The sequence below is a fragment of the Lactuca serriola genome, chromosome 5, assembly GCF_051521515.1.
Source record: "Lactuca serriola cultivar US96UC23 chromosome 5, Lser_US96UC23_V15, whole genome shotgun sequence".
Lineage (NCBI taxonomy): Eukaryota > Viridiplantae > Streptophyta > Magnoliopsida > Asterales > Asteraceae > Lactuca > Lactuca serriola.
The window spans coordinates 51,299,289-51,314,674 of record NC_136412.1 but is presented as its reverse complement, the minus strand read 5'-3'; positions in this window follow the sequence as shown (position 1 = coordinate 51,314,674).

Below are 15,386 nucleotides of genomic sequence, written 5' to 3'. Positions count from 1 at the left end.
AACAGGGGCAGGTGTTAACACCTTCCCCGGAGCAGCTAAACTCGGACATTGGGACTTTTTACATCCCCTCTGATTGCACTGAAAGCAGATCAGATCTGATGTCGTAATGGCGGTAGTAGTAGCTGTACAATCTCTGCTCGTATGCCCAGTCTAGCCGCACTTATAGCAGCCGACACTCCCTGCCTTGCACGCCCCATCGTGCAATCTCCCACACTTTCCACGCCGACCGTGGCTCTGCTGACTCCTGGATCTGTGATCTGAAACCTTGGGCTTTTTGCCCGAACTCCCTGTACCCGAAGCCGCCTCCGGCTTCCTCTTCCTCTCTGTCTCAAGTTCAATCTCTCTCTTGAGCCCTGACAATCATGTCATCCAGCGTTTTATAGCTGGACCGACTCACAAACTGGTAGATATCACTCCACAACATCTCGTGATAATGAGCCTTCTTCATTTCCTCATCAGCTGCGTACTGAGGAACAACAAGTGCCCTCTCCCTGAACATGGCGGTAATCTCCGCCACTGTCTCGGTAGTCTGGGTGAGGTCCTGAAACTCCCTGGCTAACTGCTGCACATCAATAACCGGTGCGAATTCAGCCCTGAACCTGGTAGTAAAGTCAGCCCAGGTCATGGCATCCAACGCTGTGTCATCTCCAATGGCATGTCTGACCTCTTCCCACCAATCCCGTGCCCTGTCCTTCATAAGACAGGACGCCAATCTGACCTTCTCTCCCTCAGGACACCTGCTCGTGCGGAAAGCGTTGGCTACATCCGCCAACCATCTAGTACTCGCTATGGGGTCCCACGCCCGGTGATAATCTGGAACTCCACATGCCCGGAACTCCCTGAACGTAAGTGTGCGCGACCCCATCATGGCCGCCACCTCGGCACGTAAAGTGCCCAATCTCTCATCCATCAGCTCTAGGATACCCTCCTTGATTGAACCGAAAATAACATGAGTTTGATCAAGTATGTTACGAGTAATCTCTGAAGAGAGAAAGTCCCTGGTCTACTCATCTAGATGCTCAGCTCTCGAGCCTGATCCTGATCCCTCTCCAGCACCTGAAATGCCGTTTGCTGGTCTAGGGCGCAAAACCACCATTCTGAAAAACACATTACGATAAACGTCAGAAACACTGATATATCTCGAGGGATCACTACTACTACTGGCCTTCCGGTCTCATCTCAGCCTTCCTCGATTCAAGTACGGATCCTCTGCTTCCAGTAGTATGGGCCCCCACTACCTTCCACATCTATCCGTACTTTCCTCAAGAACTGCCTCGACTCCACCAAGCCACTACTACTGCTCCTGATCTCTACTACTCTCATCCTAGGATTGCCCTAGGGAAATATCTGACTCAACCCAACCAGTTTTTAGCTGCTGAAGGCCTCCTTGTAATTCCAATTAGCCATTACCTGAATACCATTACATGTGACGAGGATCAGATAATCCTTCGAGTAAAAGACTCGTCCCTACAACGGTTGGACTCAAACAAGAGCTACGCTGCAGGGCCAAATCCAACACTCTGAGATTATTCAACCTGATCACATGAGATGTGACGTATTCACCTAATGGCTAACTCGCATCACTCAGAGTCCCACAAAGCACAAAGCAAGCAGCATTCAGACACAGGAAGCTACTTTAGCAATTCTATCCTCGTAACGAGAAATTGTACTAGCATACGATGCTAAGCTCATACTACCAGGCATAACCTAAACAGGCTATCCTACTGATGTCTACTCAATACTAGCATGCAATTCTCAGAAAGCTGGAACACATATAGCAGGCGTATAAGGCATCCTCCTAGATCCTCAGTCCTATACTAGCATGTTGTTCTACTGAAACTGAAATAGATAATTATAATATAAACTTGTATGGGTAATTTGGGTGTACTTACTTGAGCTCGGCTGATCGCATGCACCACACCCTTTTCTTGTTTTCAAAATTCTTTCATTTCTAAGTTCTTTTTCAAAATCCTTTTTTGAAAATGTTTTTCTTTTGAAATTCTTTTACCGTGTCCTTAGTTTGAGTTCAGACACACCCGGAAGTGTATCTGAATCGCTCAAACCAAGGCTCTGATAGCAACTTGTAACATCCCAAAATACGACCCAAAATTTTTTCGTTTAACACTACTAAAAATCATATACTTAAAGTTATCTCATAAAACCATACGTCAACATCTCAACCAAAACAAGTATCATGATAAAAACTGTATCAAACTGTATCAAATCACATATAAGGAAAAACTGAACAATCTCCCAGGAATAAAAACTGAAGCTGTGGTTTGTGCGATGCCATTATCCCGAGGTCTTCCCTTTGTTTGCGGAAGTACCTGAAACCAAAACTGAAAACCGTAAGCAAGAAGCTTAGTGAGCTCCCCCAAACTACCACATACCATACAAACATATAAACAACTACTGGGCCTTGCCCACTGCATCGGACCGAAGTCCGGAAACTGCATCAGACTAAAGTTCGCAACTAATCAGGGCCTTGCCCTCCACATCGGACCGAAGTCCAGAAACTACATCGGACCGATGTCCGGAACTAACTGCATCGGACCGGAGTCCGGAACTGTCTGGGGTCTTGCCCCCTGCATCGGACCGAAGTCCGGAACTAACTGAACATAGCATAAAATAAACATATCAACTAGCATAAACACATATACTGCATACTGCATCGGGCCGCCCGGAACACATAACACATAAATCATGTCTGAGCTACGAAGGCATCATACATACTACCTAGTGCATCGGACCGAAGTCCGGAAACTGCTGCTAACTAAACGGGCCGGCATTGTGGCCGTAGACCCGTTCCTACTAGAAGGAAACTCACCTCGTGATCCTGACTGCTGAAATCCTGAATGAGAAATCCCTGTCTACTGCTCCGGCTGCTTCTCGGCTATCAAAGGAAATAAAGTATTGAATCAGAATAGAGATTCTCCTATGGGTAAAATAACCATTTTACCCCTGCTATGGCATGGGTCACATCATGGCCCAACACCCTCAATTCCTTCTAAGTCCAATCATGGCCCCACAATAGGCCCACTAATGGCCCAATTTGCTATATTGGGCCCAAAACCCCTTATTGGGCCTTACCCAAGCGCAATACTAAATCGTTGGTCCTTAGCAACTGAACTCTGATGGGCCATTAAGGCCCAAGGACCCTAAGCCTGAAACTCAGCCCACACCGAGGCCCAAAATACTCGAAGCCCAAACTGGCAGCATACGCGGGGCGTCAGCAAGGTACACTAAGCGTACTGGCTGCTGGCTTGTACGTGATGTGTACCTCCTTGTACGCCCAACGTATATCCCTGATAAGTCAAAATCTCATTAAGTGCTTAATAATCCAATCTAGAGGCTACAAATCCAGATCCTAAGCTTGTACCACGTCTTAAGCCATAAAGTTGCTTACTTGATGGCTTACAAGTCTCATAAAGGCTCAAACTTCCATAAATAACATTCTACTTCCATGGAGCTAACTAGATCTCATGCATGGTTCCATATAAGCCATAAAGACTGAAACTTTATTGCTAGGAAGGTGTTTCTGAGCCTTAGGGATGGCAATCCAAGCTCCAAAACCGACTTTCAAGATCAAGACTCAACCTTTGGACCTAAAAAGGTCCCAACTTCCATAACCTAGATCTAGAAGGATAGAGGAAGAAAGTTCAGAACTTTATACCTTCCTTTGCTGACCAAGAGGGTGTTAAGTCCAAATCCCTGAGCTCAAGCCTCTTCTCCAACTTCTTCTCTTCCTTCTTCACCACTTCTCTTCACAAAAACACTCACCAAGAGCTTCTTCACACACAAGGGAGGATAAGAACGAGTTAGGGTTTCCTTGAGGGTGGGGAGACTGATGGGAAGACAGGGAAGGATGATATAATGGGGTTTATATAGCCTTAAACCCCTAAAATTAGGGTTTTCATCTGACCGCATATGCTAGGCGTACCATATGGTACGTTGCGCGTACGCCCCTCCTCCCCGCGTTTCATTTAAGTATTACGCCGAGCGTACAACGGGGTATGCCCCGCGTACGACTTATGGGCAGCCAAATTCTCGGCCCAAAACTAATAGGCCCAAACCAAAAATACAACCCTATGCTAGCCCAAAATAGAATTTGAGAATTTAAATAAATTTATACCTCGGAATATGATCGTTACATTTTCTATATTAAAATTGAATATAAAGGTTTATAGGTAGTTGATAATGTATTCTTATACATGGTTTGTGGTGCAAAATTAAATATTTTAAACTCCATAAAAATATGTACAAAGCCTATAATCTAGTCTAATATAGGATATAAGAAAGATCGTAGAGAGATTTCATTGCATTTTGCTAAAACTATGTAGTTTTTGATGGTTCTATACCTAATATTAGGTACATAATAGCCACATATTCCCTATCACACACACACACACACACACACACACACATATATATATATATATATATATATATGTGGAAGGATCATTTAAACGTTATAGTTTCCCGAGAACCCGAGAACTAAAACTAGAATGTTAGATCAAAATTTTAAATAGCTTGGATTGATCATGGCATAATTGTAATTATCACTTATTTTAATGGCATCAAATACATTTTATAAATAATGATAGGGGCATATCGAGAATTAAAAATATTATTTCCCAACAATTAATAATTAGCTTAGTTAATATGCAAAACACACATAATATTTCTCTCTCTCTCTCTCTCTCTATATATATATATATATATATATATATATATATATATATATATATATATATATATATATATATATATATATATATATATCATACATACTTATAAAGCTAGCATTTTTTCTTGAATCTCATGCATTGAAACCCCCATTTTTAACTTCCTCAAACCACATTCATTTGAAACTCCCTTTTTTAACTAATGCAACTCAAAAGTTTTCTTAATAATGATTTAACACTCAAAAGTTTTATAACTTATATTATGTTTAATTAGCATTTAGTGAAAAGTTTACTATAAAAAGCCCAATCTTATGTGTCTTTTGTGTTATATAAAATCTTAAATGTAAAAAGGATTTGAAGATATTGTCATTCAAAAGTTTTCATATAGTTGAAGCATTCATGATCCAAATATGATGATTTAAAGAAATGGGTTATGTTGCATCGATGGTAATTGTAATATGATTTTTGCTTTCAACCAAAACAAATAAAGTTTTTCTATTCTTTCTTTATATTCAGTTTCTCATTTAATCTTTATATGTCATTTGTGTGTATTACTCAATCTTGAATGTGACTCCCCAAACATCAATGTTTTGCTTGGAATATCTTTCCAATTCTTCTTTTTCAAGAAAAATATTATGATTGCAGGTTAGTGAAAAGTTGTCATCAAGTTTATATGGTTGAATGGTGTTAAATGAAGAAAGAAGATTCATAAAATAGATATAGGTTTTTTTGTTTAAGCAAAGCAGACGAATGTTATTTTTTTCTTTTGATTTAAATGTTTGCTTATGTAACATCTTTATTTATCTATTCAACCGCCCAATGCTCTTATTTATTTGATTGTAGTTTTTCTATTATGATTATGTTTATTTTCTATTATTTTTTTATCGGGTTATCCTACACAACATATTTAAAAGACAATATTTAAAAGAGAACATAATTTTGAATATTTGATATGTAATTATGATAAAATTATCATGATATGTTCTTCATATGAAAGTAATTTATCCATATTACTATGACAAGAATTAGATATGACATTTACGAATATATATATATATATATATATATATATATATATATATATATATATACACATGTTATATGTGATTTGTTTAACATGTATATGTACCTATTTTTGTTATAAATTTATAATTAAATATCTTTGTGTTTAATAATTAAGGTGATTAAAATGATGCATCAAAACCATATAATAATAATAATAATAATAATAATAATAATAATAATAATAATAATAAATATACATTTCCAAGTACCCCATTCATTTGAAACTCAGGCTACAACTCAAGAGCTTTCTAATTTATGTATATTTATTAGTTACAATTCAAGAGTTTTGAACTTATGATTATTAATTAGTAATCACTAATAACTTTTATTTTTTTTATTTTTTATAAGGTTGTAAAGTTTTTCTCATTAAAAATATTAATGTAGTTGAAGAGATTTGTGATTTAAATACGAAGAGTTAATATAAATGTTATAATAGATGTTTTAGTGTTTTTATGTTATTAAAAGTTATAGTGTTTGTTTTTCATATTTTTTATTATTCGTTGTGTATATATCTTTTTTAATACAAATGTTATAATAGATGTTTTTCTATTTTTATGTTACTAAAAGTTGCAGTTCATATTTTTGTTCATACGGTTTTTTTACCCGTTATATTATCATTCATTTGATATATAATTTACACAATTTTAAACGGTTTATAAAATTATCAAATAATTGTATATATCATAATGACTTAAAAATAAAACTATAATGTTTAAAAAAACTAATATGTTAACTATATGTTTGCTTTACTAGTAACATTTTATTTAAAAGTAGAAATATTAAATAAGAATTTGGTAAAAGCTATTATTTTAACTATATAATTTTATTCTCATGCAACGCGCAAGGATTCGCCTAGTGTGTGTGTGTGTGTATATATATATATATATATATATATATTCATCATCAGATCTCTCTCTCTCTCTCTCGCTCTCACTCTCTCGTCCTCTTGTATCTGATGATTGCGATCACATACCAAACCTCAGTGTCCGCTGTCGATTGAAGATCTGAATGGAGAAGTTTATCTCCATTCGATTGACGAAAATAAAAGTCTCACCAGATCTAGATTATAGACAATCATGTTTACGATCTCAATTTCAAATCGATGTGGAAAACCAACACCTCAACTATCATCGTTGGCCTATAATCGATCATTGCAACGCCTTCATCTACTATACGATTTAGAGTCATGAATTTGTCAATCTTCAAAACTAATGTGGAAAACTAGACCAGAGTGCCTAGTGAAGGTTGTTTTTTGTTGCTTTCTATTCGATCTGAAAAGCTAAAGGTTTGCTTCGATTATTTTGAAATTCAAATAGTTATATTATATTCTATTTGTGATATACTTTGTTCAGACCTGGTCCAAAGCCTTAAAGAAACTTGGAAAGGATTTGGCATGTGATGAGCAAAAGGTGTTCGATCAAATGCTTAAGAGAACAACTTCACATGTTCAATTGTTCATTGACATTTACTAGTAAAAGAATTAGCACATTCATTCCATTAACTTCTTTTTACTTGTCTTGAAATTTGCTCCTATAAAATTATATAAGTACGTTCAAACTAGTTAATTTATAGATGCTTATATTTTGCGTATTTAAAGCCATTTCTTCAAAAAGAATACAAAACACTAAAATTTCTTTTGTGCAAATATTTATTGAACATCTGGATCATAATAGGTGGAAGCAGAAAATCATTATAGGAATTAGATATGGTTACTAATTGATCAGATAAACATGTGTCAGAAAAATATTCTGGTTTTGGAAGGTAAAACAATCATGTTGCTTCTTGTTATTTTTTCCATTATGAAATCATGGTTGTTTTTGTTTCTTTCATCAGGAAGAGATTGTTAAATCTTTAATTTTCAGAGTACATCAGGAAGCAAAGCAAATGAGGATCTTGCTATAGCTACAGGTGTTGTGACGGTCTGTCAACATTCATTGTTTTGTTGGTAATCAAGAATTGTTTTTCACTATATTTTATTAAAGAGTTCACTGATATGTGTTATTTTTCATCTAAATTTTTATAGTGAAGATATCCTACAATCAATGAAGACTTCCAATCCAATGACCTGTGAATTACTCCGATATGTTCAAAGGTTGAGAGTGAGAGAATGTAATGTTCAATAATTGAAGATTTTTAAGGTATGTTAGTTTCTTTAATTTTGATCTGAATTCTTCTTTGATTGTGACAGATACAACATATTCATGTTTAATTTTCTTAATCTGAAGATTTTCTTTGATTGAAATTTCTTTGATTTGGTGAATTTGTCACAAAACAGTTAATCACTTTTTTAGCTTAAACTACTCTACTTTATTGGTAATCTCAACCAAGAAATCTGAAAAAGCTGAATAGTTTATATAATGGTTTATGGAAGTTAGGTGGTTTTAGTAACCACATCATTATTTTACAGTATTTAGTTTATTCAAGTCTTTTTTAGGCACTTGAGAACAAACACTAGAAACTAATTATTGAGATAATATAAGGGTATATAAGTAATTTTATTTCTGTTTTTTTGCCAGATTAAATTAGGCCCCCCTGAGTGGAAAGAACGGTATTATGAATAAAAGTTTTCAACGAAAACTATTAAGGAGATGGATGAAATAAGGAGAGATGTTGTAAGTCTCTAAAATTATTAAAAACTATGCCAATTATTTACCATTTTATGATGTAAAATCATCATAGACATCATATAAAATCTTTGTTATATTGTTACCTTTTTATTTAAAATTATTTGATGCAATTCTTTATAGGTTCTAAAATATACATAAAGCCTATTGGGTGATGCACTATTAATATGAATGTGTTGGTTCATGATGGTGGTAATTTTTCCCCTTTAAGATGTTTATTATTGTTTTTTTGCTTTTCAATCGGACATATTTACATTGTATAACTTTTTGTTATGTTTTTTTTCATTTTTTATTTCCAACTTTTTTTTAGGTTTTATATTTACCATTATGCATCTTTTGCTTCAAATCTCAAGGATCTTAATAAGTTAAATATAATCTTTAAGCTAGGTTCGCCTCTTAAACCGTTTAATCAGCTACTATGAGGTTTTCTTACTGCAAGGTTAATTCCGTCCTTTTATCTTTTAGCTTTTCCATTTTTTTCAAGATTATTTTATATTTTGTATTTTCTAACTTTGTTTAATGTTTTCTTTTTACCTTGAAAATATTTGTAGTGCACATGCACTTTTAAAACAATATAGAAAATTAGTGACAGATCCAAACTCGCAAATTGTTGATTTTTATACAATAGATATGAAAAAATGAGCATTTTTGTACTTATAAATAGGTTTGAAGTTTATTAAACTTAAATTTCATGATTCTTTTTTTGTTCATTAGATTTTGAATTAGACAAGAATGGCAAGCGGTTTGTATGGCAGGTTTGTCATGTCAATATTTTTAATATGGTCATGAAAATAATGCTATTACTCTAGTAATCTATTTTTTCTAATTAAAACAAAATACAACTTGCAACCTTTCTGATTGTTTTATTTTTTTACTAAAAAAAAGTTTGGAAATTTGTTAAAAATTAGGAATTAATGGGGAAAAAAGTTTTCTTTCATTGGCCTTTTGTATTATTGTATTAAGTTCTTTCTGAATTAAGTCATAAAGACACACACATATCTATCTTATAAAATTAAGTCTAGTTCTCATTAAGTTAATTAAGTAAAAAATAAAATAAAAAATACTCATATATAACTTATCAAATACACTTATTACATGTGATTCACATATGAATCACATATAAATCACAAGTGAAGCACATATGAATTACATGTGATTCACATGTAAATCACAAACTAATCACATATGAATTACATGTGATTCACATGTAATTTACATATGAATTACATGTGATTCACATGTAAATCGCATTTAATTCATAGATGATTTAGTTGTGATTATGTAAATCACAAGTGAATCACATATGAATTACGTGTGATTCTCATGTAAATCACAAGTGAATCACATACGGATTACATGTGATTCACATGTAAATAGTATGTAATTCACTTATGAATTACATGTGATATACATGTAATTATTGTTGGATTAGTGTCTAAGTCCATAACTATTTTGGTATGTACTTGACCCGATGGTGCATGGTCCTTTTGGGTTGCCTTCACCAAAGCAACTTGATAGGATAAATTATGGAGAGAAAGGATTAAATATGATTTATTAATATATTATGAGAATAATATATTAAAGGAGAAATCATATTGTTTAATTAATATTAGTCAAGAATTAATAAGAATTAAGTTTGTGGCTAAAAGACATTAATTAAACTTAAGGGACTAGAACTGTCAATTGTATGATAGTTGAATATTGAGCTAATGGACTCCATATTAAAGGAGTGGACGAATTCTATGGGGAAACCCATTAGAAATCGTCCAAAGGCCTTTAAGGAAGGAGCCCATGGGTTGCTTAGGGCTTAAGCATCCAAATTAGGGTTTCCTTGTTAGATAACCCTAATAGCCTCACTATTTAAGGAACCCTTATGCCCAAAAACGTGCACACATTTTGGGCAGCCTCCTTCTCTTCTCTTCTTCATCCTCTTGCTCTTGGTGTTTGTGAGCCATTAGAGGAGTGACATTTGTGACTCTAAGCTTTATAAAGTCATTACAAGGAGGATTTGAGATTCTTATTGCTACAGAACAATCAAGGTATGATCTAAACCCTAATTTATATGTTATATTGATTATCATATACTAGATCTAGGGTTTATAGTCTTGGATGAATTGCATGTACAATAGAGAAACCTAGATCCAAGCATTAGGGTTTGTATGAGCACATAGGATGTTCTTATGGCTAAAACCCATCAGTGGTATCAGAGACTTGATTGGTTTCTATTGTATTGATGCATATTTGATCGAAATCAGCACTGAAAATCGAAATTTTTGGGTTCTGAGTGTTCGACTCGCCGAGTCACTTGGTGCACTCGCCGAGTCAGGTGTACTCGACGAGTCGAAACGTCTGACAGCTAATTTTCGCGATTTTCTTCCTGTTTTGGGTTTGGATAATTACCATAAACATGTTTTTGTTATAAAATCTGAATTTTATCAATATTTGGTGATTATCCTTACCTAAATAGAAGATAATTGTCAAAATTTAGATAATCTTTTGTTTTATTAGATAAAATTTGATTATTTGTAATTTATATTTGAATTATCTTGTATGAAAAGTTTCAATTTTCCCCTTTAGGTTTTATAGTTTAAATTTGAACTTAAAAGTTTTTTTTGAAATTTAAATAGTTGAAACCCTAATGTTTTGAAAAGGTTTCATAACTTGCCCTCAAGTTTTGGAATTTAAATTTTGATTAAAAGTTTAATTTTGATGTATATTTAAATTCTAAACCCTAATGTTTTGAAATGTTTCAAAACTTGCCCTCAAGTTTTGGAATTTAAAAGTTGATTAAAAGTTTAATTTAGGAATGTTAAATTCTAAAACCCTAGTATTGTTTTGAAAAGTTCAAATCACACCCTTATGGTTTTATTAATTAATTAAGGTGTGTAATTAAAAGAGGTTTAATAAATCCATAAAGTTTTGGTTTACAATTTAATTGAATTAAAACTATAATTGTTAAATTTAACCACCTAGTATTTTAAAAGTGTAAAATACACCCTATACTATATATAACATTAAAAGTCTAACATTATATATATGTATGAGTAAAATTCAGTCTTACCGTTAGTAGGCCTCATTCACGAAGCTAGTCTATAAGGGGTGTTTAAGGAAATTGCCTATAAAATGGCGATTGAATGGGTATCCACTCTTACCCACCGCACTGTTGACTAGTGGAGGGTCGTTAGCCGAACGGGTAGGATAGGACAAAACCTTCCATTATAAGTATAATGAAGTATAAAAGTAACTAAATGTTTTCACAAAATTCCCAATCTTAGTTGCTTTAGGCAAAAGTGAATTGATGCAATTTCATGAAATTACACTTTGTGCTCTTGCGAAGAAGTTAGTGGAGCGTGTGTGGTTTACCGGCACACTAAATGGTTCTAAGCAAAGGTAGCAAAGGGTGAGTCAATGTTTGTCATAGTTTGGTGGAGCGTGTGTGGTTTACCGGCACATCGAATAGGTGACTGTAAGATGTGGGGGCACCATGTAAATTTGTATGGTTATTCACACCCGCTTTGTGATCCTCGACATCCCAGTCACAAACTAGAGGGGCATATCGAGATTAAACATGCCGTTGAAATGTTCAATGAATCTAAAAGGATCTAGGAGTTTTCATAGATTTAAAACTTCAATTTCTTTTTCGTTTTTCATGGTGTAAATTAGTGAATCGTCATTCACTTACCTTCAAATATTCTGCAACTAGATTACGACATCCCTTTTCTAGGTTGTAGCGTATTGTGTTGGGTCCTAGCCTTAATATCTCATTTGGGTGATTTATTAAGGACTCAATCAATCAACTAACTTGAATTCGTTTTCTCCCGTTTTGTAGATGTCAAAGTTCGACAACTATGGTCTTCCCAAATCCCGTGGAACAAGCATTCCACACGAAGATGATATTACACGATTCAATCGAGGAACAAGAAATCATGCTTCACTTCCTCCTCCTCCTCAAACTATTCTCCTTAACCCACAAGATCGAAGAATTGAAAGGTTCAATGTCACTAAAGCCCTATTGGAAATGAAACATGAAGATGGTAAACCCGTGTGTGCCCACATTCTAGGAATGAAATCACACCTCGATAGGTTGATAATGTTGGGTGCGTCATTCCCTGATAAGTTGGCTGTGAACTGGGTTCTGCAGTCACTTCCCTAATCATATAATGAGTTCAAGAGAAAGTATTATATGATGGATCATGACGATAACCTCATTGACCGAACTTACATGCTTATTGCTGCTGAATCAAAAATGATTTGGCAAAGCAATGGAGCATATTTATTGGGAAACTCAACCAACCATGCTTCCGAGGATGTTCTAAGAGAACCGACCTGCGTTTGCTGCCAAGAGAAAGGGCGTTGGATACAAGTCTGCCCTAAGAGCTTGAAAATTCCAGAAGATGGGAGAGTCAAAGAGTATGGTTGTGCTTCAGGTAAAATCCACTATCTAAATCCATTGAGTTCCTATTCATTGGTTCTTAATACATAATGTGATAAGATTGCATTTGAATGTTTTGCAGGATCAGTGAAAAGAGAGGAAGCTTAATGAAAAAGCAAGATGAGTCTAATCATGAAGAAATGGATCTCGATCGCATGGATTTGAAGATTAGATTTTGAGCTTAGAAAGTTATGATAGAATTGTTAGGAATATTTGAATACATAGTTTTTCAGTTGATTTTGCATTGTAAGGACAAATTTTTTCTGCTGCTTTTATAAATAAAATAAATTTTTGTTTGACTCATTTATTTATTTATTTATTTCCTTGCAATGAAATCATTAAGAAAATTGATGTTTGCATATTTCTAAAACGAATGGATAAGATTCTTAATTATGTTAATAGTGGAAATGTCAAGAATTTACCAAATAGGGAGAGTTTCTCATCGCCCAAGTTTCAATTGGACAGAAACTTGGAATCATGCAACTTGGTTGCACGATGAATGAGAAATTTCATATTTGGAAATTAGACTATTTCATTGACAAAGTGTCAAGTGAAGGACCAGGAGATCGAGTACACAAAGTTGTGTGTTGATCAAGTCCACCACAAGGTTAACAAAGATATTTGTCATGATTTACTAAAGGATTAGTAAATATGATTAAGTGTAATTCTAAATTGATTGTAAAGGCTTAAATCAATTGCAGAACAAATAAGAAGAATCAAGTAGGCAGAAAGATAAAAGTTTCTCTATTCTAAGAAGAAGGGAGAGTACATTTTATGCTTTATGATATGTCTTAGTGATTAAGAACCATATCTCAATTGATCCTCTAAGTATATCTTAGTAGAATTGTATGTCTAAGAAGAGGAATTAAGAATTGAAGAAATGGTTAAATCAAGAAGACAATCATACTTCATTCCAAAACAAGTCTTAGAGTTAAGATTGTGATATTAAGTGATAAGTCTTAAGAAGGTTAATAACATTCATCAAATGTAGAATTTTGAAAAAGGCTTTCCTATTCTCGCACATTTGAAATTGGAAAGTTGTGATGTCTTGAATAAGACAAAGACCAACTAGGACCAATTTTATGAAACGTTTTGTCTTGATAAAGGCTACACTAACTCTTGAATATTTGTTTGTCAAGAAATGTTTATTGACAAGAGAATCTTATATGTCAAGGAGTCAGTGGGAGTCTTAATGGTCTTGAAAGGTTTCAAGACCAAATAAAGAATAAACCTTATCGATCATCACTAGCACACGAGTTAAGGTTTACAACCTATCGTGTTGACATTATCTTGTTTCCGTGCCGTTCCAGTTGAGTTAATTATGCATGTGAGTACTATGAGTTCTCATTTGAATGCATAAAAGGCAAGGACCTTGATCAATGAAAAGTACATTGATAGGAAAGGGTGTGTTGCTTAACTGCTTGGAAGACATGGTGGGCAGCCGTGTTACCACAAGGCAAGAAATCAAGATTAAGAGTTCAGTCCATATGAGTTTGAATTTGTCATAAACTTTGGTTTTAACAAATTCACATGGATAAGAAAACATACACCATTAAAATCTAAGTGTCATAAGATTCCCTCCTTCATGGAAATGACTGTGAGGAAATGCTTTCACTAAGAGAGATTTTAAGAAGATTGTGATTGTGAAAATTGGATTCTCGAATTCGATTATGGTTACGGTATCCCTTTCCATGATTCGAATTGTGAGATTTGGCAATTAGTCTGAATTGTTTAGACACACATATGAGCTATCTAAGACAAAGGTGTATAAGTTAAAGAAGCCTTGATAAAAGATTATCAAAGCATTAGGTATTAGAAACATGAACTTAAGAAATTCAATAAGTATTGTTTTTCTAGAAGTTAAGTTGGTTTTTAAATACATGTCAAAGCTAGTGGGAGCATAAGTGTTATGTTCATAATAATCATCGTGATAGTGGGAGCATAAATGTTATGATTGTATGATTATTAAGGCAAGTATTGCAAGTTAGCAGTATTAATTATAGAAAACAAGAGTTATACTTTGCATAGTCGCAACGGTTGAATAGCTGTTTTGCTATAATTAAGGGAGAGAATATTATGCTTCATTTCAAATCTAAAGGCTTAGATTGTGGAATGTTAATAAATTTAGTCAAGGATACATAGTGCGTTCTTAAATTTCGATTATGATTACGACATTCCTCTTCATAATTCGAATTGTGAGAACGTAGCACGTAAAATATTATGGCAGAAGATTGATAAAGTATCAAAGCTTTATGTAAGACATTATGCATTGTGTCCCATACGCTTCGGGAATAGGATTGATTGCAAATGCTATAATATTTGACCATTCTAAAATTTTCCAAATGTCTAGCGCATTTAGAGGGAAAAGGACAAGAATCGGTTTGACTAAGATAATTAAAACAACTATTAAAGGACAATCCAAAGTTCGCCGAGGATTGGTCGCTTGTGAGTAGTTGGAAGTATAGTATTGGATGGACCATATCGACGTTATTATGAATAGAAAAGATTTTATTGAAAATGAGTTGTCATATGGTAAGTATGGAAAGGTTTCCATATTGGGAGTTGGATATTGAGAATCAA